A 21,971-nucleotide genomic window follows, 5' to 3' on the forward strand; every position below is an offset into this window, starting at 1 on the left:
CTTCTTTATCATTTTGAGCACTTATTCACTTAATCTATTTGACATTAACAGATAAAAAATGGCTCATATTTTTATTTTTTGAATGATGAAATGATGTGTATTTGTGTCCTGTCAGTTACACCAACAAACACCAGGAAAACCAGCTATGTCTGGGAGAATGCAAGGTGAGACTATACAGTGGAAATGAAATGTAGTACATCACAATATGAAATGTGAAAGTGATCCAACAGCTTATGTGTTTCTCTGCTGATGGGAGGTTCATCAATGCTTTTCACTTGTATCTTAATGTTGTGATCGCTTTCATTTCCAGTATTATGGCATTATTGCATTGGTTGGGAGATGTGTGCATCTCTGAGATCAACCACAAGCGTTATCACTGTATGACCTAATATGTAGTGTTTGATTAATTCACTGTTGTTCAGTGTTTGGACAATGTTTCTACCTCTTTGTTTTATCTTCATTTTGTTCTCGGCTTTAAGAAACTTTGTAAAGATGCTTTTTAAGAAAGTCCTCTTCCCTACTTTTAACAATTTTCACTTCAACAGTTTTCAGTTCTAAAGTGAATAACTTTTATTTTTTAAAAGGATCTTATCTTAACTTCTTAGGGGCATTTTGTGAATATGGGCCCTGGTTTTTAAGACCATAACTGAGCAGAGTGCTCAAGCACTCAAATATTCAGTTGTAATTGTCTCATGCGGGTCTTCAAGATGTTATAGCATCTTCCTCCTAATGCTGACTGCAGCAGACACACAGTATATTTTACATGCACGTAAACGTCAGATACATGTACCCACAAGACTACACACACGTTCTCATTTATTTCCTGTGAGACCAATTACCCATCGACTCAGTTACTGGAACTGCCACAGCTGTCAATGCCAGCCATATTGCCACAGAAGGATAACTACTTCCTTATACACATGCATAGATGCGTGCACACTCGTTATTCTCTCTATGTGCTTTATTTTCAGTCATGTTACATGGAGAAAGGCATGATGTGTTCCAGTTAAAATGAGAGATGATGATAAAAATAAAAAAATGTAATGACTGAACACAGTTAAGTCTGTAATTCTTAGCCAAGAAAAATACTCAAGAACAAGGGCAATAAAAATATTCTATTCCACAATTGACCTTTAACCATCAAGTAATTTTTAATTCTGTTATTTCAAATATGATATAAATTTATATGAGATAAAGTTTCCTAATACACTACACTGGTTTGAAAAGTTCAGGATTATGAAATCATCATTGGTGTTGTCTTTTCTTGGGAGTAGTACATTGAACTTAATTGATCATTAGCTTTCATTGTAAACAAAGTCTTTATCTTCCTTTTTTTGAAAGATATTGACTCAAATTAGCTTAGTGTGACCACTGAAGCTCTATTTGAACCTCAGACAAACTTTGGAGTGCATTTTTACACAGAAAGAGGGTGGCATATTTTGTAGTTGCATTTGGGGAACCTTCAGGATCAGTGTGGAGAGTAGGAAAAGTTACAGCAACTAAGACCTATTCTCAAATACATATGGACATATTAAGATAGTTTGAAGACCAACCTGAAAAATCCCAAAACAATCCTTTAATATTGTTCTGATCTTCAGTGCTTCCACAGATTTTTGCAAGCACTCTATCTCCACTTTGAAAACTGTGTTCACCGCACACCCAAGAAGCATGTCACGCTTACAGAAGCCTCATTTAATTCAGCTGGTGTTTGACCAAGAAAGTTTGACTGTGGGTTGCCAGGCCCTTGCTACATCCATGATCCTTGTATAACTGGAGTTAGAACTGTGCATATTTTCAGCAAGAAGTTACCAGCATTCTCAGTGAGCGCTGGGCTCCACCAGGGGTATGCCTTGTTATTAATTAGGTATGTGATTTTCATTGATAGAATGTTTTAGTGTGAGAGTGAACCCAAATGCATTTAAAGATACTATGCTACAAGGCAGTGTTAAACTAAATGAATAAGCAATAATGTGAAACCGGTCTCTGCACAAAAAAGTCTCTAAGCAAAAACAATCCAAGTTGAATAGGCAGGAAACAAATGCTAAATAAAAACACAGGCATAAAGCTGCATGGCAAAGCAGTGAACAATAAGGAAAACGAAAAAACAGCAAAACACGAACAGAGTCTGGCTGAACTGAAATGCGCTTCGCAGTAAATGAAACCGCAGAGGGAAGGCCAGAGCAAAAAAACTAATAACGTGCAGAAGCAAACTCATGGGCAGATCTGAATTACAAAACGCATGGGAAGCTAAGAGTCTGTGAAATAAAAACTAGAAACTAATAAGAAGCAGAGGAGGAATGAGTCCAGTGAGTGTCCACAAGAGATACTAAGTGTAAAAGGATGAATCCAATAGTCTAGTTAGTTGTCCATGAAGCAAAGACAACAAACTGGCGAGTGTGAGAGTATAGCTTAAGCGTCATGATGATTACAGATGTGAAACAAGTGTGGGACATGGTGAAGTAACTGGGAACACTGAAGAGTGGGAAGCCACTTTGCAAAGGAGATTCCATTTATCCGCTAAACAGTGTCTGCAGTTTTTTTAGGCCCAGCCACCAAAGTTAAGCAAGTGCAGGTCATTTTAATTAGCCATGTGCAAGTTGTTTAAATAGTCTTCCAGCTCTGTAGATTAGGGCTTTCAATATACTGTATGCTTATAAATCTGTTAGAGAGTAGAATTAAATGATACAAAATAAATGTGCTTGGTGTTAACTAAATGATGTGATAAGTCTTGAATCAGCTTTGCGATGGACAATGTTCTGTTTAACCTCCAGTACTTGACTTTATTACGGTACAGGTACTGACAACTATTGTAGCTTTTCAAACTGGTCATTGATTATCCTTTGATAGCAAGAGACTAAACAAAATAGCTAAATATGTTACTGTATGCTGTATGAGGTCACTTCTTGAAGTCATCCTCCCACCCCTGGCTAGAATACGGAGCTACTGTATGATCACATATTGTCCTAATTAAGGTGTGACAGGTTTTGTTCCCAGCAAATTTATTTCTCCAGAAAGGTAAGACACTGCTAACTTTCACAGATGTTGTTCAGATAAATCAAATTGTTTATCAACAAAACAGTGACCAAAAACAAGCTAAGACTACCATGCTCAGTGCCAGTGTGACACTTTAACAGACTAACACATGGAAGACTGGGAGTTAGAAAAAAGCAGTAATGTGTGTTCTGGTTTGCAAACTTTCTTTCTAGAGAGCTGTGTGTGTGTGTGTGTGTGTGTGTGTGTGTGTGTGTGTGTGTGTGTGTGTGTGTGTGTACCGCAGATGATCAGCCATGTGTGAGATGCCTAATTAGTGTACATGTATGTGTGTGTGTGTCTCTGTGTGTGTCAAGGACCCCAGAGAATGTTGCTTTCCTCATTTGTGGTAACAAATAGGCAGCCTGTGGAGAAAGGGCGATGCACTGCATCTCAGTTGACCCCTGGCATCTCATTCAGGCCTGATAGATAGCAGGTTGCTGTTTCCCATCTGAAGAAATGACCAAGTAGCATACACACTTTCTCCCCAATAAATTCCTCTAGCACATCCTGTCTGCCTGGATGTAAGGATATTACTGAATGGGTACTGAGGGGAGAAATAACTTCATACTATTATTCTTATGTTCATTTTTATCTTATTATTTATATTATGTCAGCCACAATCAAGATGTGGCTCTGACTGATCTAACTGAATTAAGCTAGTGTCAGAAGTAAACCAGTAATTGTTTTGTGTACATCTATGTGAAAAGGAAAATTTGGCAAGGTTCTTAAATAAATTTTGAACAAGAACATTAATGAGATCATCAGATTTGTTGAGCAGTCCAGGAATACAGCTTGACTGATGCTGCACATGCAGATTGTATTTTTACCTCATGATCTGATATTGAAGCATGGCTACTTGCACAATACCATGGTAGAAGCTGAAGTTAAGGGTGTTTGCAAAGAACTTCAGATTTACAGTACAGCAATAGCATTCTCATTTTTTGCACAGACACAGGCCTATTCAGAATGGTAGTTTCCTACCATTAATGTCACCCAACTCAACACATCTCCCTGTTTTGTCTGTTTATATTATTCATTGCCACTTTGACTACTAATAGCTGAGCAGCAGCCCAAAGTTGACCAGAGGGTGTGCTCCTATTATTTACCACTTTGGGAGAACCTCTGCTAAGAGGCTTGAAAGGAAGCTGTCACACCTCAGACTCAAGAGGAGCATTGTGGATTCTGTCATGGTTGTAGAACAGTGGACCATTTTTTCAATTGCAAAAGATCTGTTTCCCCTCGGGGTATATTGACTGTGGGTTGCCAGGCCCTTGCTACATCCATGATCCTTGTATAACTGGAGTTAGAACTGTGCATATTTTCAGCAAGAAGTTACCAGCATTCTCAGTGAGCGCTGGGCTCCACCAGGGGTATGCCTTGTTATTAATTAGGTATGTGATTTTCATTGATAGAATGTTTTAGTGTGAGAGTGAACCCAAATGCATTTAAAGATACTATGCTACAAGGCAGTGTTAAACTAAATGAATAAGCAATAATGTGAAACCGGTCTCTGCACAAAAAAGTCTCTAAGCAAAAACAATCCAAGTTGAATAGGCAGGAAACAAATGCTAAATAAAAACACAGGCATAAAGCTGCATGGCAAAGCAGTGAACAATAAGGAAAACGAAAAAACAGCAAAACACGAACAGAGTCTGGCTGAACTGAAATGCGCTTCGCAGTAAATGAAACCGCAGAGGGAAGGCCAGAGCAAAAAAACTAATAACGTGCAGAAGCAAACTCATGGGCAGATCTGAATTACAAAACGCATGGGAAGCTAAGAGTCTGTGAAATAAAAACTAGAAACTAATAAGAAGCAGAGGAGGAATGAGTCCAGTGAGTGTCCACAAGAGATACTAAGTGTAAAAGGATGAATCCAATAGTCTAGTTAGTTGTCCATGAAGCAAAGACAACAAACTGGCGAGTGTGAGAGTATAGCTTAAGCGTCATGATGATTACAGATGTGAAACAAGTGTGGGACATGGTGAAGTAACTGGGAACACTGAAGGCAAGAGGCAGTGGAAGTGTCAACAAAATAAAAGCCAGAAAAGGAAACTAAACTGAGATCGTGACACTTTTTTCACAGCTAAGGCGTGGACAATGTGGCGGTCTCGAGACTTGATCTCTGCTACTTGTAGATGATGTACGTTCTCTGGCTTCAGCACATACTTGGGACAGTTTGCAGGAAAGAGGGAAGCAGCTGGGATGAGATAAACCAAATGTCATGGTGAAGACTTGTCCTATAGCATGTTGTTGAAGCTCTCAATTAACCATTTAACCTTACTGCATGTTGTTGAAGCTCTCAATTAACCATTTAACCTTACTGTCATCATGAGCTTTAAGTAGTGACTGAAAGAATAGGATCTGGGATACAAACTGCCAAAGGGATATTTTTTTGCACCCTTAGGGACACTGGGTAGAGCTCAGATATTCAAAAGAAGCTTTGAGTAAAAACCCTTTTTTCCCAAGTCGATCGACAATGTCTGGGAATCTGATCAGTACGCCTCCTGTGGCATGTCCCACTGGGAGAAGACCTTGTCAACACAATATGTCCCATCTGGCCCGAGAATGTCTTAGAAGCCCCCAGGAGGAGCTGGAGGATGTAGCTAAGCAAAAGGCTGTCTGGTCTACATGACTAGATTGTTGCACCTCTTACCCAGACCCCGACAAGCAACATAAAATGGACAGAAAGATGGATTACATTATTGTTAGCAATTATGCCAATCACTGAGCAGGACTGAAGTGTTTGATTTATCAGAGTTGGACCAGTTTGGTGAAACATCTTGAATGTTTTATGTAATGAATTGAACAAATCACACAGCATTAACATTCTGTAAATTTAATTAAATTTACAAACACACAAAAATATCATGACCTTCACTCTGCTGTAGAAGAAAAGCTTTTCATTTTTATTTGACCATAAATTGAACACATGGTGATCACAAACAGCAGATATACACAGTGCAAGACACTCAGGGTGCAGACAGGAGGTTCAAAGACACTTCTTTGCTGAAATGCATAACATCATCACTTGAGATGTGCTGATTCAATAGTAAGTACTGATATTGCTGCCAGTCCGGGTATATGTTATATTTGTGTATCAGGCAGAATAAATACCATACGATACAATTCCGATCCTTATAGTATTTGCATGGACTCAGTTGTATTTTTGAGATGCGCATGTCACACTGCTAAGCTGCCATATTAATCAATCCAGCTGTGTATACTGCCCATGTGTCTGCTGGCATATGACTTGTGCTTTATGCCGTTAGCCACTACCTGAAGTCTATTTTTAGCTTCAAGGTTATTTTTTCTGAGCTATGCGCATAAACCGCTCCACAGAATCCGCCAGTACAGTGAAAGCTCACTAGTTACAAACGCAACACCACCAAATCAGAGAAATACATCAGATAAAAAAACATTTAAAACACATGATCTATCACCTATTACATCAGTTCTACTGAAAAAGTTAGTTCCTTTTAAAGTGTGTGTTGTTTTTAATTTTCGGTATAAATATGAGCAAAAGCCTGCAGCAAGATGTTAGGTACTGCATACGCTATGTGGTGCTATGACAGCTGCCACCTGTTAATGCAGCGTTATTAAATAGTCAAACAGGGATATCTAAACTGATCTGGTTACACAAACTGTGTGTTCACATAGGGACACGACATAATAGTTAGTATCAGCCTTGTAATGAATCTGTAGTTCTGAGAGTGTGTTGTCCAGCTCCTAGTTGTCCTTTTATTCATATCAATAATTTAAGCTAATAAATGTAATATTTTGGAACCAGGACCTGATCTAGTATTTGGATCAAGAAGGTCCTGAAACATACAGTGTGCCAAATTAATTTCAATTTCAACATGTCAGATTGATTTATTGCATAAAATAGGCAACTGATAATTGCAAAAAGGCAAAGAATATTGCTGCTATAACACTTTGTGGTGAGAATGTGGAAAAATGTCACTTAACTGTTTAGAAGACTATTTTCATCTCAGGGTTCATCCTGGATGCACCGTACTTTTAAATATGCACTGAAATAAGATGCTTCCACCATTTTTATACTTTATCCTCTTTTCCTCCCACTCCAGTCTCCAATCTTTCCAGTCTCATCATTATTCTCCCACCATCCTTTCTTCAAGCTTCAAATGAAAGCTGCATATTCTCTGACCTATCTATTCCAAAACTTAATCAGAGAGACACTTACACTGCCACAGAGAGATGGAGAAATATGAAGGGACAGGAAGAGTGAAGGAAGAATGGACTGCAGAGAAAAGAAGCAAGATTGAGAAGGAGACGAATAAACAGAAAAGACAGTAGGAAGTAAAAACACGGGAAGGCAGAGACAGAGCCTGAGTGACAGACAAACGAGAGGGGAATGGAGATGAGGCAGCACAGGCGGTTCTTTCCAGGGACCTGAAGCTAAACAGCACATCAGGCAGGAACAGCTGGATTCATGGTGTTCCTTTTTGAAATGGCCATTGACTGTTAATTTGAAAAGAACCGAATTATGTAGGGATATCTATGTTCGAGCCCGAGCCAAAAACAGGCATTTGACAAAGGTTTACTCATTACCTTTTCCCAGAACTTTTAAATACATATTATGGCTTTTGTTGGTGAATGGAGTTTGCTCAGTTTTACCCCTAGAGATAACCTAAAATGTATGATTTTCAGTCCTAAAGCAATCATGTTTCTTACATTTTTTATGTTTAGCTGCTTAATAAACTAATTTGCACTTGCTCTGGAGAAAATGTGACTGAACAATTTTTTAATTATTATTATTAATGTAATGAAGGCACATTCATGTCAAAAGTATCTGGTTGTGGTACAGTACAGCCCCCTGATAATGATTTGGATAAAAATGTCAGACTTCTTCTGAAATGTGTAACTGATAACTGGCATTCCAGAGCAATCATAATATAAGTATAGAAAACACATGGAAATTTTAAAAAACACAACACATTTTTTCTAAATACCCTCTGCAAATAATATTTTGCACCGTGCAGTGAAAGATGTCATTGTAAATCCCCTTGGCATTTCACCTTGGCCAAAGGATGAATACTTCTCAGGCATCATGTTGGGGGGAGATAAAACCCCTTCCTTGAGAAATGGCAAGGAAATAAAAGTTTATTACCTATTCAAGGCCAAAAATGATTGCTCTGCCTGCACCATTGTGTTTTAGCGAATAGCTGCATGCTGAAAACATAAGCTGCATGTACTCGCACACGTATATAGACACCTTGCGCAGTATTGCAGTCACACTCTAGTATGAGGAACATACACACACAGGCATCCACACTACACACTCAACCAGCAGGCACACAGAGGACCTGCATTAAACCAGCATGAAAGCATGATACTGTCTGAGGAGCCCGTTCAATTCAAACACTTGCCCTTTTTGAAAGGGCTCTCTGTTTACTCCATCCTGTGGCCTCTATCCTTTACATTCTGCCCTTCAGTTTCTCATTTTGCACTAAAATAGGATGTTATCTGCATATTAATCAAGTAAGGTCAACGCTGTAATTATATAAAGGGTTCATGCATGAGAGAAAATATAGACCAACATACGGCATGTTGATGTTTAAGCTTCTGTTTTGATGTGACGTTAACATGGGAAGTACAGATGATAAGAAAAAAATGTCTATAACAGATTTTACTGTATAATTAAATATGTAATGCTGCGATTCTATGGGTGGGATTCTGGGGAAACTATAGTGTTGGTTGACTGTAGCTACCTGGAGCTTAGTAATGTCAACCAGTAAAGATACAGGGTGGACTGATGGACAGGTCGGAGCAGTGAGTTAAAGTGATGTTAGCCAGGTCAACTTGCATTACTTGCCAATGCTGTGCATGGTCCAACATCCAATTTAACAAGTGTGATATGGAAACTGACATGACAGTGAAGTGGGAGACATTTATTGTAATCCAGCAGTTAAACGTGGAAACAAACAATATTTCCATATTTATAATTTCCTGATTTTTAAATGATAAAGAAGCCGTACATATCATCTTAAGAATTTAAATTTTTTTAATTAACTTGTTTGTGGAAAAACCATATCAGACACAATTAGTTATTGCAAAGTAGGTATAGGTATTTAAAACAGATCAGTTTGGAATCTTTAAGAACATTCTTAAGGAAGCAAAAATATATCCAACACATTGAAATATTCCATACCTGTCAAAATACTACAAACCTACAAGTTTCTCTCTCAAACTTCATACAAGTTGTAGTGGTGTGTTCAGTTATTGTTATAACCAACAGTGAGGTGCGGTGGCCAAGTGGAAAGTTGATGGTTTTGTAAACCAAAGATCATGGGTTTGAGCCCCGTCTATGCTTGAAAAAGATTAATCCAAAATTGGCTTTTTGGGGCAACTGTGGTTTAAGTTAGAGGTTTTAATCATGGTGCCTGCAGTTCACATGTCAAAGTGTGCTTGGGCAAGACACTGAACCCCGGTTTTAGTGTGTTGGTGTTGTAGATGGCTGCCTTGGTTGTGTAACACTCTTGGCCAAATAAAATAATGATCATTACATACAGGATTGTATTTGATCAACGATCTCACATTTTACTTAGAAAAAAAACTAAATCACAAAGATCCAGGTCCTTAGCTTTGCATATGGAGGGTAGGGACATATTCCTACCAATATTTGAGCAAACCCGTGCGCATTATTTTTGAGCTGAAGTCATATTAGATCATTATGATTTGCTTGACCTGCTGAAAGGAAGGGACGATCTAAAGCTCACGTTACATACAAATGTCACATTTGCTCCCAGACGCAGAGGAGGTGATAGCTGTTGGTCATTGTCTTATAAAGTTGGAAAGATATTCACAGATTCGAAGTTTCCAGATCAATAGCAAAACGTTGCTAAAATACAAATAATGCCTCTTTTGTTTTGTAGTAATGTGGACAACAAGCTACAAGCTCATTTTTTTATCAAAATGAGCTATCCTCTGCTCTAGACAAATAACACCGTGCTCAATGTGCAGCCGCTTTGAGACGAGTGCGCAGGGACGGTCTACAAAGTGTAAAGCTGAAGAGAGATAGGCCTACAACAAAAATATTCAATAACTTTACTCTTACCCAGTGTAGTGTTACCAAAATTACTTAACACATCAAAGGCTGTCTGCTGGTTGTACTACAACTCTTAGTTTGAAAAAAAAAAAAGGTTTTGTATAATTTTGGTCAATTTTTTTTGGGGGGGGAGTAGTCATTAACTTCACTGTTAGACAGTAGTGTCATCAAATTCACTCATCATGGTGGATGAGCTAAAAACAGGTGCATCTTCAGTGTTCCATGTGAGGTGCTAATTTGTGTGTGTGGGTAGGAGGTGGGGTACTAAAGGGGTGGGTTCAGAGGGTGGAAGATTTTGTCTCTACCAATGTTGAGACCAGACCTATGCCCTTGCACAAATCTTTGAACTAAACACAATGATTCAGATCAATATCAGTCAAAGTGAATAATTACTTCCACCTCTAGTTTAGATGTGGTCAGATATAAAATAGCTTGTTTGAAGCACATGCAGATTTTATATTGGCTGTTAGAAGAACTAAAGCTTGACCACCCTAGATTATATAGTAGCATTGGTGTTCTAGTTATTTTGTTCACCTCAGGTACAGTATAGTTTGTGAAAGTGAAGGATAAAGGTGATGTGTGGGTGAGAGTAAGGGTGTGTGTGTGTGTGTGTGTGTGTGTGTGTTGACGAGAGAATGTGGTTGGCCTGCAGGTGATCCACTGCTCTACAACAAGATTTACTGCAATAAGAGGAGAGCCTGCCCTTTTCTGCAAACAGTATATACTGTATTAACCCTACTGTGCACAAACACACATACCCACACTTTGTCTGTTCAGGCAGTATGTTCAATGAATGTTGTGCATGACTGTTGTCAACATAAAGTGACTGCTGCTGCTGATGTATAATACAAAGAAAGATGGTTATGTAAAATGTACAACAGACAGACGTTTTTTTGTTGTGTAAGCACTAGAAATAGTTTCTGCTTCATGATTTAAAAAATAGGGCAATAGGGAACACAGATACACACATCAGAGACTCCACAGAATAGGATATTAAGGCAGGAATGGAAGGAAAGAAGGTGGAGGTGCATAGATTTGAGATAATCTTCCTCTGCATTTATCTGTGCTTCCCCTGCAGTCTGCTGGTACATTGCCCTGGGGTGGAGGTGTGGGGGTTTAACAAGCTGTCTTGCTCTACCTGCTAAAATCCAGAAAATGTCTTAAGGCTGCACAAAGGAAGATTGGCATCACAAAATACATGTTACTGAGCCAACGTTAGTTCAAATTCCACTTAAGAACATTGATGAAAACAGCCAGAAGAAGATGCCGAAAGTGCAGGAAGTCTATATTATCCATTCATCATCTATACTGCTTATCCTGAAGAAGAGACATTGGGCAAGAGCCGGGGTACACCCTGGACGGGTCTAGTCCAAGTAATTTTTTGTCAAAAATATGTCTACACAGGGGCAGCACGGTGGCGCAGTGGGTAGCGCTGTTGCTACTGTACTGTTACTGCTGTAGCGCTATTGGCTATAACGACTCAGTCAATAGGGGACATTGTTGAGCATCAAAGGACTGAAACACCACTGATGGGGATAAATATCTCCGACTCAATGCCAGGTGGGCAGAGCTGATGAAGCCTCTTGGATGAGAGATGAAACGTCTTCAACCTAAAAACCTAGTCCAGTTGATTTTTTCAGCTTACATATGACCATATATTTTGGTGATGTACTTGTTTTGCTGAAAGTTGTAATTCTTTAGATTTCATTGTGGTTGATTTTGGTCTGTGACTGTTCCCTCATATTCCATTTCACCCTACAATATTTAAAACTATCGCATAAAGCAGCAGGCAAGGCATCAGCTGAAAAGGCCGGCTCAGAAGAAGATTAGACAGCAGGCAGGTTCTCATCTGGGGAGGCCAACTCTGGAGCAGGTTGCAAAGCATGAGGGACATTGACTAAGTAGGTCAACTCAGGAACAGGTTTAGGAATGGGAACAAGAACAGACGTAGCTTCAGCTTCAGGCTAATTCACTGATAGGAGTAGATGTGATTTGGACCATATGAGCTGACCCACAGACTGGAACCAATGCCACAGCAACAAAGATTATTAACTCATAGGCAAGGACAGACATAGCGTCAGTAGCAAAGTTCGACCCATGGGCAGGACCCATGAGGCATCAGTGGCTTCAGCAGAGTCATGAGCAGGCATGGCATCAGGGGGAACAGCCTGGCCAAGGCAGATGTGATGCTGGCAGGAACAACCAACTCTTGGGCAGGCATGATGCCAGTGGAATGGCCAAATCTTAGACTGATGTGATGTCAGCAGGGACAGCTGACATTGTTGAGAGGGAAGTTTGTGGGCTCAGTTGACTCATAACCTGGTTGGACTATAGTCGAGGTTATGGGCAAGAAAGACTCTGGAGAAGAGGAGGGCTGTGGCTCTGGTGCACTACAGGATCAAAGACACTTAGAACAGGGTAAGAAGCACTATGGTTGTAGCTGAGGCAGAATAAACCAGAACTAGATGAGCCTGAACAATAGTATTACTAGACTGAATCCAATCAACATGTTGAAGTGTCCTTGAGGAAGACACTGAACACCCATTTACTCCCGGTGATAACATCGGTGTGTGAATGTGTGAGTGTTTGTGAGTGTGAATGGGTGAATGGCCAAGTAGTGTGAAAGCACTTTGAGTGTGCTGCAATGCGTAGAAAAGCGCTATACAAGTATTAGACCATTTACCATGAGCAAGGGCCTAATAAATGCAAAAAGAGAAACTATGTGGCATGGACAAATAACTGCACAAAAACACTCACAGTAAGAATATCAGCTGGATGCTATCAACAAGCAGACTAGAGTTATGGGGAAGAAGAGTCTGTGGATACTTACACATGAAGGACTGGTGCTTAGAAGAGTAACCACTGGATCCTTCAATATGAAGTAGTCAGTGATGACAATCTGGTGATGGCAGTGTGAACTGCTGTCTTAAATATACAGTCCTTTGATTACAAATTGCAAACAAGTGAATGTAATCAAGGCTGATAATGACGTGGTAAGGAGGGAGCAGATCAGAGTGGGATGAGGCAGTGGAAATGTGTCAGAATAAGAGCTTGGGCAGGAAGTGAACGGATTCATGACAGATTTCCCCCTAGCAAAACAACCTTGATTAACACTGGGGATAATCATCTAGTAAATGATACACCACCACTCTCTGGGCATCCTAACAGGCTCACTGGCGGTCTTGTAAAAATCTACCTGAACCCTGCAGTGAGGAATCAGAGGTTACCTAAAACTTTTCAGCTATTAACCATGTGAAGGTCCATGCTGGAGTCTGAAGTTGAAGCCAAGAAAGCTTTTTTGGAAGACACTTGATACTATCTTCTGATAATATATAATATATATTATATATAATATTTATACAGAAAAGCTTCAGCCAACCAATTTATTCTAGACATGGACCTTATTCTTTGTGACCGTGCAAATCACTGCATTGCCATGCGGTCCACACAATGAAATGTTAATGAGTCTTAATCCTCTGGGGTCCACAGATGTGTCAACGTGTTCTAAAGTGAATCATCAATATATTTGTTAACAATTACAAACTAACAAATGTCCACAAGTCCAGTCTTGAAAGTTTCAGAGGATACCAAGATTATGTCAAAACACCCAGAAAAAGCAGAGATAGCCTTATTTTAATTTAGGAGTAAAGATTTAATCTAGTGTCTATTCATTAAATATTGTTTAACGCAGGTTCCATTTTTCTCAGTCAGGGATGAACTGTAGCTGCCATGTAGCTGCTCTCAGGATGTTTTCAGTATCTTCACAGTGACCTTTGATAAGTACAATTTTTTTTCTCAGTAATTGATAAATTCTTCTTGGTATTAGGAGGTGCAAGTTTTATTTTCTCGCAGAAGCTGCTAAATAGAAATGTTTCTGTTTATTTCAGGTCTTTGATTACCTTATCCATTCTATAAGACAGCAGAAGCTTGTCTCTCATTTCTCCAAAAGGAATTTCTTTATTTGGTATATCAGTTTCTGTATCCTCCTCCTCCTATTTCCTCTGTCCTCTATCAGTTTTCACCTTATTTAATATGCCCTGGTTTCCACAGCTGTATGTGTTATTATATTCTGTCCTCCTATTTATTGTCCTTATCTCCCTTTCAGGATGTGCATCTGCCTGTTGTATAGCCACTGGTTAGGTTTCTCTACCATATAACATTTTTCTGTGGCTGGATGTGGGGAAGAGGCTTTATCTTCCATCTGCTGTTAGAAACACTTGAAATAAAACTAAAACATGCACATAAAAGACAAAAAAGAGGATAAGGTGTAAAAGAGCAAAATCTTTAACAATGAACAATGAATAAATAAGATGCTGGGTCAATCAAAATAGGTGCCGGTCACAATTTGAGAGGTGTCGGATCTGGATCCGCTTTGTTCCAGCACAAATTAAGCCCTTTTGTACACCAATCTGTGGTCCAGTTTTTTTCCTTTTAGGAGAATAATAGTCAGTTTCTCACACTGTACTCTAATAGTAGATCTTGGCTAGTTCAACTTACTCAACAACTGAACTAAACCAGAAACTAGTAAACTGGCATTCAATTAAGATTATTTTGTTCCCACTGACATCACACCTGCACAAGAGTTGGTTGTTTTCTCTCTACACCAACGACTGCATCTCGAAGGACCCCTCTGTCAAGCTCCTAAAGTTTGCAGATGACACAACGGTCATTGGTCTCATCCGAGACGATGAGGAGTCAGCCTATAGATGGGAGGTTGAGCAGCTGGTCCTATGGTGTAGTTGCAACAACCTAGAGCTGAACACGCTCAAAACAGTGGAGATAACAGTGGACCTCAGGAAGAACCCTCCCACCTTACCCCCACTTACCATACTTGGCAGCACTGTATCAGCAGTAAAGCCCTACAAGTTCCTGGGCTCCACTGTCTCCCAGGACCTAAAGTGGACGTCCAACATCAGGACCATCACCAAGAAGGCACAGCAGAGGATGTGCTTCCTGTGCCAGCTCAGGAAGTTCAACCTGCCCCAGGAGCTGCTGATACAGTTCTACAGAGGAATCATCGAGTCCGTTCTCTGCACCTCCATCACTGTCTGGTTTGGCTCAGCAACCAAACAGGACAAGTACAGACTCCAGCGGACAGTCAGGACTGTAGAAAAGGTCATTGGTGCAAGCCTGCCCTCCATGGAGAACCTGTACACCTCATGGGTCAAAAGGAGGGTGGTGAGGATCACTGCAGACCCCTCACACCCAGGACACAATCTGTTTGAACTCCTCCCCTCTGGACATTGTTGCAAGTCACTGTGCACTAAAACAACCAGGCACAGGGACAGTTTTGTCCCCCAGGACATCACACTGATGAACACTTAACCCACAACAGTATGACTGGACAATAACTCTCAGTGCAATACTGGTAAAAATATACATTGTACAAATTATACAGGTCCATACAGGTCTCTATTTTTAAGTACTTTTTAATCTAATTTCCTAATGAACATTTCTTTGTCTGTTTGCATTGTTTATTGCTAAGCCAGACTGTGACATATCCAAAAAGGAAGCCAGTGAGGGGAATTAGCTCAGATGGTAGAGCACTCGCTTTGCATGTGAGAGGTAGCGGGATCGATACCTGTATTCTCCAGAGTAAGTTTGTTTTTGGAGTGTATCTCGCCTTATGAAGAGTACTTTGAGACAACTCAGAAAGATGACTCAGGGTGCTTTTGGACACGTGAAGATTGCTTTTCTGTGAATAACTCCTCCTCGCAGAGATGGTACAGATGTCATGTAACTACAACATGTGAAAAGTGTTCCATTCTGTTTTGTGTACATGTAGGTTTGATTCCCTTCACTGTTGCGCTCGCTATTTTAGTCGCCCATGACTATGTTAGACCACAAGAGGTGACCTTTAGACCCTCTTGCCTCAGAAAACCCATTAAGAAGGCAAAATACATTCCATCCATAGGACCTTTCTCTTTTTTTTCCTCTTACATTTCAGTATTTACTGAGTCACTGAGCTTCCTCACAGCACAGTGCAATAGAGGTTTAACGACAAGGATGGGATTCGAACCCACATGTGCAGCCCACAATGGATTAGCAGTGCATCAGCTTGACCAGTGGGAAGTTTGACAAGGGGAATTAGCTCAAATGGTAGAGCGCTCGCTTAGCATGTGAGAGGTAGCGGGATCGATACCCGCATTCTCCAGAGCAACTCGGTTGTTAGGATGCATCTCAACATATGAAGAGTGCTTTGAGACGGAAAGTTGGCCCAGAGTTTGTTCATATTTTGTCGCAACACTTGTGAAAAGCTGCCCATGGCAGAGATGGTTCAAATGTCATATAATTACAATATGTGCATAGTTTCCTGCACTGTTTTGTGTACATGCAGATTGGATTGCTATCATTGGTGCACTCACTATATTAGCCTGCCATGACTATGTTTGCCCAGTAGTGTTGACCTTTAAACCCTCTTACCAGAGAAAACACAATAAGAAGGTAGAAAAGGGCCTGCATTAGACTTAGGCCAAACCGCAGGACATTTTATTTTGCTCACAGAACAGTATTTGCTGAGTCACTGACAGCACAAAGAAACAGATTTAAACGACGAGGATGGGATTCGAACCCACGCGTGCAGAGCACAATGGATTAGCAGTCCATCGCCTTGACCACTCGGCCACCTCATCCCACATGCAAACCATTGAACAGAAAAAGACATATACAATGAATCTAGCCCTTATCATGTTTCTCTTGTCTCCTCAGTCTAGGTTAGATTTGAATCCCATCTTTGTCGCGCTAACTATTTTAGTCTGCCATGACTATGTGAGTCCAGAAGTGTTCACCTTTAAACCCTTTCAACACAGAAAACACATTGAGACAGGAGAGGTCAGAAGTCTGAAATCTGAGCCAGACTGTGACATATCCAAAAAGGAAGCCGGTGAGGGGAATTAGCTCAAATGGTAGAGCGCTCGCTTTGCATGTGAGAGGTAGCGGGATCGATACCCGCATTCTCCAGAGCAAGTTTGTCTTTGGAGTGTATCTCGCCTTATGAAGAGTACTTTGAGACAACTCAGAAAGATGACTCAGGGTGCTTTTGGACACGTGAAGATTACATTTTCTGTGAATAACTCCCCCTCGCAGAGATGGTACAGATGTCATGTAACTACAACATGTGAAAAGTGTTCCATTCTGTTTTGTGTACAGGTAGGTTTGATTCCCTTCACTGTTGCACTCGCTATTTTAGTCGCTCATGACTATGTTAGACCACTAGTGGTGATCTTTAGACCCTCTTGCCTCAGAAAACCCATTAAGAAGGCAAAATACATTCCATCCATAGGACCTTTCTCTTTTTTTTCTTTTACATTTCAGTATTTACTGAGTCACTGAGCTTCCTCACAGCACAGTGCAATAGAGGTTTAACGACAAGGATGGGATTCCAACCCACATGTGCAGACCACAATGGATTAGCAGTGCATCAGCTTGACCAGTGGGCAGTTTGACAAGGGGAATTAGCTCAAATGGTAGAGCGCTCGCTTAGCATGTGAGAGGTAGCGGGATCGATACCCGCATTCTCCAGAACATCTCGGTTGTTAGGCTGCATCTCGACATATGAGGAGTGCTTTGAGACGGAAAGTTGGCCCAGAGTTTGTTCATATTTTGTCGCAACACTTGTGAAAAGCTGCCCATGGCAGAGATGGTTCAAATGTCATATAATTACAATATGTGCAGAGTTTCCTGCACTGTTTTGTGTACATGCAGATTGGATTGCTATCATTGGTGCACTCACTATATTAGCCTGCCATGACTATGTTTGCCCAGTAGTGTTGACCTTTAAACCCTCTTACCAGAGAAAACACAATAAGAAGGTAGAAAAGGGCCTGCATTAGACTTAGGCCAAACCGCAGGACCTTTTATTTTGCTCACAGAACAGTATTTGCTGAGTCACTGACAGCACAAAGAAATAGAGATTTAACGACGAGGATGGGATTCGAACCCACGCGTGCAGAGCACAATGGATTAGCAGTCCATCGCCTTGACCACTCGGCCACCTCATCCCACATGCAAACCATTGAACAGAAAAAGACATATACAATGAATCTAGCCCTTATCATGTTTCTCTTGTCTCCTCAGTCTAGGTTAGATTTGAATCCCATCTTTGTCGCGCTAACTATTTTAGTCTGCCATGACTATGTGAGTCCAGAAGTGTTCACCTTTAAACCCTTTCAACACAGAAAACACATTGAGACAGGAGAGGTCAGAAGTCTGAAATTTGAGCCAGACTGTGACATATCCAAAAACAGAAGCCGGTGAGGGCAATTAGCTCAAATGGTAGAGCGCTCGCTTTGCATGTGAGAGGTAGCGGGATCGATACCCGCATTCTCCAGAGCAAGTTTGTCTTTGGAGTGTATCTCGCCTTATGAAGAGTACTTTGAGACAACTCAGAAAGATGACTCAGGGTGCTTTTGGACACGTGAAGATTACATTTTCTGTGAATAACTCCCCCTCGCAGAGATGGTACAGATGTCATGTAACTACAACATGTGAAAAGTGTTCCATTCTGTTTTGTGTACAGGTAGGTTTGATTCCCTTCACTGTTGCACTCGCTATTTTAGTCGCTCATGACTATGTTAGACCACTAGTGGTGATCTTTAGACCCTCTTGCCTCAGAAAACCCATTAAGAAGGCAAAATACATTCCATCCATAGGACCTTTCTCTTTTTTTTCTTTTACATTTCAGTATTTACTGAGTCACTGAGCTTCCTCACAGCACAGTGCAATAGAGGTTTAACGACAAGGATGGGATTCCAACCCACATGTGCAGACCACAATGGATTAGCAGTGCATCAGCTTGACCAGTGGGCAGTTTGACAAGGGGAATTAGCTCAAATGGTAGAGCGCTCGCTTAGCATGTGAGAGGTAGCGGGATCGATACCCGCATTCTCCAGAACATCTCGGTTGTTAGGCTGCATCTCGACATATGAGGAGTGCTTTGAGACGGAAAGTTGGCCCAGAGTTTGTTCATATTTTGTCGCAACACTTGTGAAAAGCTGCCCATGGCAGAGATGGTTCAAATGTCATATAATTACAATATGTGCAGAGTTTCCTGCACTGTTTTGTGTACATGCAGATTGGATTGCTATCATTGGTGCACTCACTATATTAGCCTGCCATGACTATGTTTGCCCAGTAGTGTTGACCTTTAAACCCTCTTACCAGAGAAAACACAATAAGAAGGTAGAAAAGGGCCTGCATTAGACTTAGGCCAAACCGCAGGACCTTTTATTTTGCTCACAGAACAGTATTTGCTGAGTCACTGACAGCACAAAGAAATAGAGATTTAACGACGAGGATGGGATTCGAACCCACGCGTGCAGAGCACAATGGATTAGCAGTCCATCGCCTTGACCACTCGGCCACCTCATCCCACATGCAAACCATTGAACAGAAAAAGACATATACAATGAATCTAGCCCTTATCATGTTTCTCTTGTCTCCTCAGTCTAGGTTAGATTTGAATCCCATCTTTGTCGCGCTAACTATTTTAGTCTGCCATGACTATGTGAGTCCAGAAGTGTTCACCTTTAAACCCTTTCAACACAGAAAACACATTGAGACAGGAGAGGTCAGAAGTCTGAAATTTGAGCCAGACTGTGACATATCCAAAAACAGAAGCCGGTGAGGGCAATTAGCTCAAATGGTAGAGCGCTCGCTTTGCATGTGAGAGGTAGCGGGATCGATACCCGCATTCTCCAGAGCAAGTTTGTCTTTGGAGTGTATCTCGCCTTATGAAGAGTACTTTGAGACAACTCAGAAAGATGACTCAGGGTGCTTTTGGACACGTGAAGATTACATTTTCTGTGAATAACTCCCCCTCGCAGAGATGGTACAGATGTCATGTAACTACAACATGTGAAAAGTGTTCCATTCTGTTTTGTGTACAGGTAGGTTTGATTCCCTTCACTGTTGCACTCGCTATTTTAGTCGCTCATGACTATGTTAGACCACTAGTGGTGATCTTTAGACCCTCTTGCCTCAGAAAACCCATTAAGAAGGCAAAATACATTCCATCCATAGGACCTTTCTCTTTTTTTTCTTTTACATTTCAGTATTTACTGAGTCACTGAGCTTCCTCACAGCACAGTGCAATAGAGGTTTAACGACAAGGATGGGATTCCAACCCACATGTGCAGACCACAATGGATTAGCAGTGCATCAGCTTGACCAGTGGGCAGTTTGACAAGGGGAATTAGCTCAAATGGTAGAGCGCTCGCTTAGCATGTGAGAGGTAGCGGGATCGATACCCGCATTCTCCAGAACATCTCGGTTGTTAGGCTGCATCTCGACATATGAGGAGTGCTTTGAGACGGAAAGTTGGCCCAGAGTTTGTTCATATTTTGTCGCAACACTTGTGAAAAGCTGCCCATGGCAGAGATGGTTCAAATGTCATATAATTACAATATGTGCAGAGTTTCCTGCACTGTTTTGTGTACATGCAGATTGGATTGCTATCATTGGTGCACTCACTATATTAGCCTGCCATGACTATGTTTGCCCAGTAGTGTTGACCTTTAAACCCTCTTACCAGAGAAAACACAATAAGAAGGTAGAAAAGGGCCTGCATTAGACTTAGGCCAAACCGCAGGACCTTTTATTTTGCTCACAGAACAGTATTTGCTGAGTCACTGACAGCACAAAGAAATAGAGATTTAACGACGAGGATGGGATTCGAACCCACGCGTGCAGAGCACAATGGATTAGCAGTCCATCGCCTTGACCACTCGGCCACCTCATCCCACATGCAAACCATTGAACAGAAAAAGACATATACAATGAATCTAGCCCTTATCATGTTTCTCTTGTCTCCTCAGTCTAGGTTAGATTTGAATCCCATCTTTGTCGCGCTAACTATTTTAGTCTGCCATGACTATGTGAGTCCAGAAGTGTTCACCTTTAAACCCTTTCAACACAGAAAACACATTGAGACAGGAGAGGTCAGAAGTCTGAAATTTGAGCCAGACTGTGACATATCCAAAAACAGAAGCCGGTGAGGGCAATTAGCTCAAATGGTAGAGCGCTCGCTTTGCATGTGAGAGGTAGCGGGATCGATACCCGCATTCTCCAGAGCAAGTTTGTCTTTGGAGTGTATCTCGCCTTATGAAGAGTACTTTGAGACAACTCAGAAAGATGACTCAGGGTGCTTTTGGACACGTGAAGATTACATTTTCTGTGAATAACTCCCCCTCGCAGAGATGGTACAGATGTCATGTAACTACAACATGTGAAAAGTGTTCCATTCTGTTTTGTGTACAGGTAGGTTTGATTCCCTTCACTGTTGCACTCGCTATTTTAGTCGCTCATGACTATGTTAGACCACTAGTGGTGATCTTTAGACCCTCTTGCCTCAGAAAACCCATTAAGAAGGCAAAATACATTCCATCCATAGGACCTTTCTCTTTTTTTTCTTTTACATTTCAGTATTTACTGAGTCACTGAGCTTCCTCACAGCACAGTGCAATAGAGGTTTAACGACAAGGATGGGATTCCAACCCACATGTGCAGACCACAATGGATTAGCAGTGCATCAGCTTGACCAGTGGGCAGTTTGACAAGGGGAATTAGCTCAAATGGTAGAGCGCTCGCTTAGCATGTGAGAGGTAGCGGGATCGATACCCGCATTCTCCAGAACATCTCGGTTGTTAGGCTGCATCTCGACATATGAGGAGTGCTTTGAGACGGAAAGTTGGCCCAGAGTTTGTTCATATTTTGTCGCAACACTTGTGAAAAGCTGCCCATGGCAGAGATGGTTCAAATGTCATATAATTACAATATGTGCAGAGTTTCCTGCACTGTTTTGTGTACATGCAGATTGGATTGCTATCATTGGTGCACTCACTATATTAGCCTGCCATGACTATGTTTGCCCAGT

The 21,971-nt window shown here is 41.0% G+C and overlaps 1 protein-coding gene and 13 non-coding genes across 14 annotated transcripts in view; 10 read left to right on the forward strand and 4 right to left on the reverse strand.

Moving 5' to 3' along the window:
* rbfox1 (RNA binding fox-1 homolog 1) overlaps positions 1-21,971 on the forward strand; it is a 315,653-nt gene that overhangs the window by 26,234 nt on the left and 267,448 nt on the right. The window lies entirely within an intron of this gene.
* On the forward strand, positions 16,181-16,253 carry trnaa-agc (transfer RNA alanine (anticodon AGC)). The gene has a single exon. It is a non-coding gene; the product is annotated as a tRNA-Ala (tRNA).
* trnas-gcu (transfer RNA serine (anticodon GCU)) lies at positions 16,650-16,731 on the reverse strand. Its single transcript has one exon. It is a non-coding gene; the product is annotated as a tRNA-Ser (tRNA).
* Positions 16,987-17,059, forward strand: trnaa-ugc (transfer RNA alanine (anticodon UGC)). Its single transcript has one exon. It is a non-coding gene; the product is annotated as a tRNA-Ala (tRNA).
* On the forward strand, positions 17,548-17,620 carry trnaa-agc (transfer RNA alanine (anticodon AGC)). The gene has a single exon. It is a non-coding gene; the product is annotated as a tRNA-Ala (tRNA).
* trnas-gcu (transfer RNA serine (anticodon GCU)) lies at positions 18,018-18,099 on the reverse strand. The gene has a single exon. It is a non-coding gene; the product is annotated as a tRNA-Ser (tRNA).
* Positions 18,356-18,428, forward strand: trnaa-ugc (transfer RNA alanine (anticodon UGC)). Its single transcript has one exon. It is a non-coding gene; the product is annotated as a tRNA-Ala (tRNA).
* trnaa-agc (transfer RNA alanine (anticodon AGC)) lies at positions 18,917-18,989 on the forward strand. The gene has a single exon. It is a non-coding gene; the product is annotated as a tRNA-Ala (tRNA).
* trnas-gcu (transfer RNA serine (anticodon GCU)) lies at positions 19,387-19,468 on the reverse strand. Its single transcript has one exon. It is a non-coding gene; the product is annotated as a tRNA-Ser (tRNA).
* Positions 19,725-19,797, forward strand: trnaa-ugc (transfer RNA alanine (anticodon UGC)). The gene has a single exon. It is a non-coding gene; the product is annotated as a tRNA-Ala (tRNA).
* Positions 20,286-20,358, forward strand: trnaa-agc (transfer RNA alanine (anticodon AGC)). The gene has a single exon. It is a non-coding gene; the product is annotated as a tRNA-Ala (tRNA).
* Positions 20,756-20,837, reverse strand: trnas-gcu (transfer RNA serine (anticodon GCU)). The gene has a single exon. It is a non-coding gene; the product is annotated as a tRNA-Ser (tRNA).
* trnaa-ugc (transfer RNA alanine (anticodon UGC)) lies at positions 21,094-21,166 on the forward strand. The gene has a single exon. It is a non-coding gene; the product is annotated as a tRNA-Ala (tRNA).
* trnaa-agc (transfer RNA alanine (anticodon AGC)) lies at positions 21,655-21,727 on the forward strand. Its single transcript has one exon. It is a non-coding gene; the product is annotated as a tRNA-Ala (tRNA).

This window comes from Monopterus albus, unplaced genomic scaffold (genome assembly GCF_001952655.1).
Source record: "Monopterus albus unplaced genomic scaffold, M_albus_1.0 scaffold92.1, whole genome shotgun sequence".
In the NCBI taxonomy this organism is placed as follows: domain Eukaryota; kingdom Metazoa; phylum Chordata; class Actinopteri; order Synbranchiformes; family Synbranchidae; genus Monopterus; species Monopterus albus.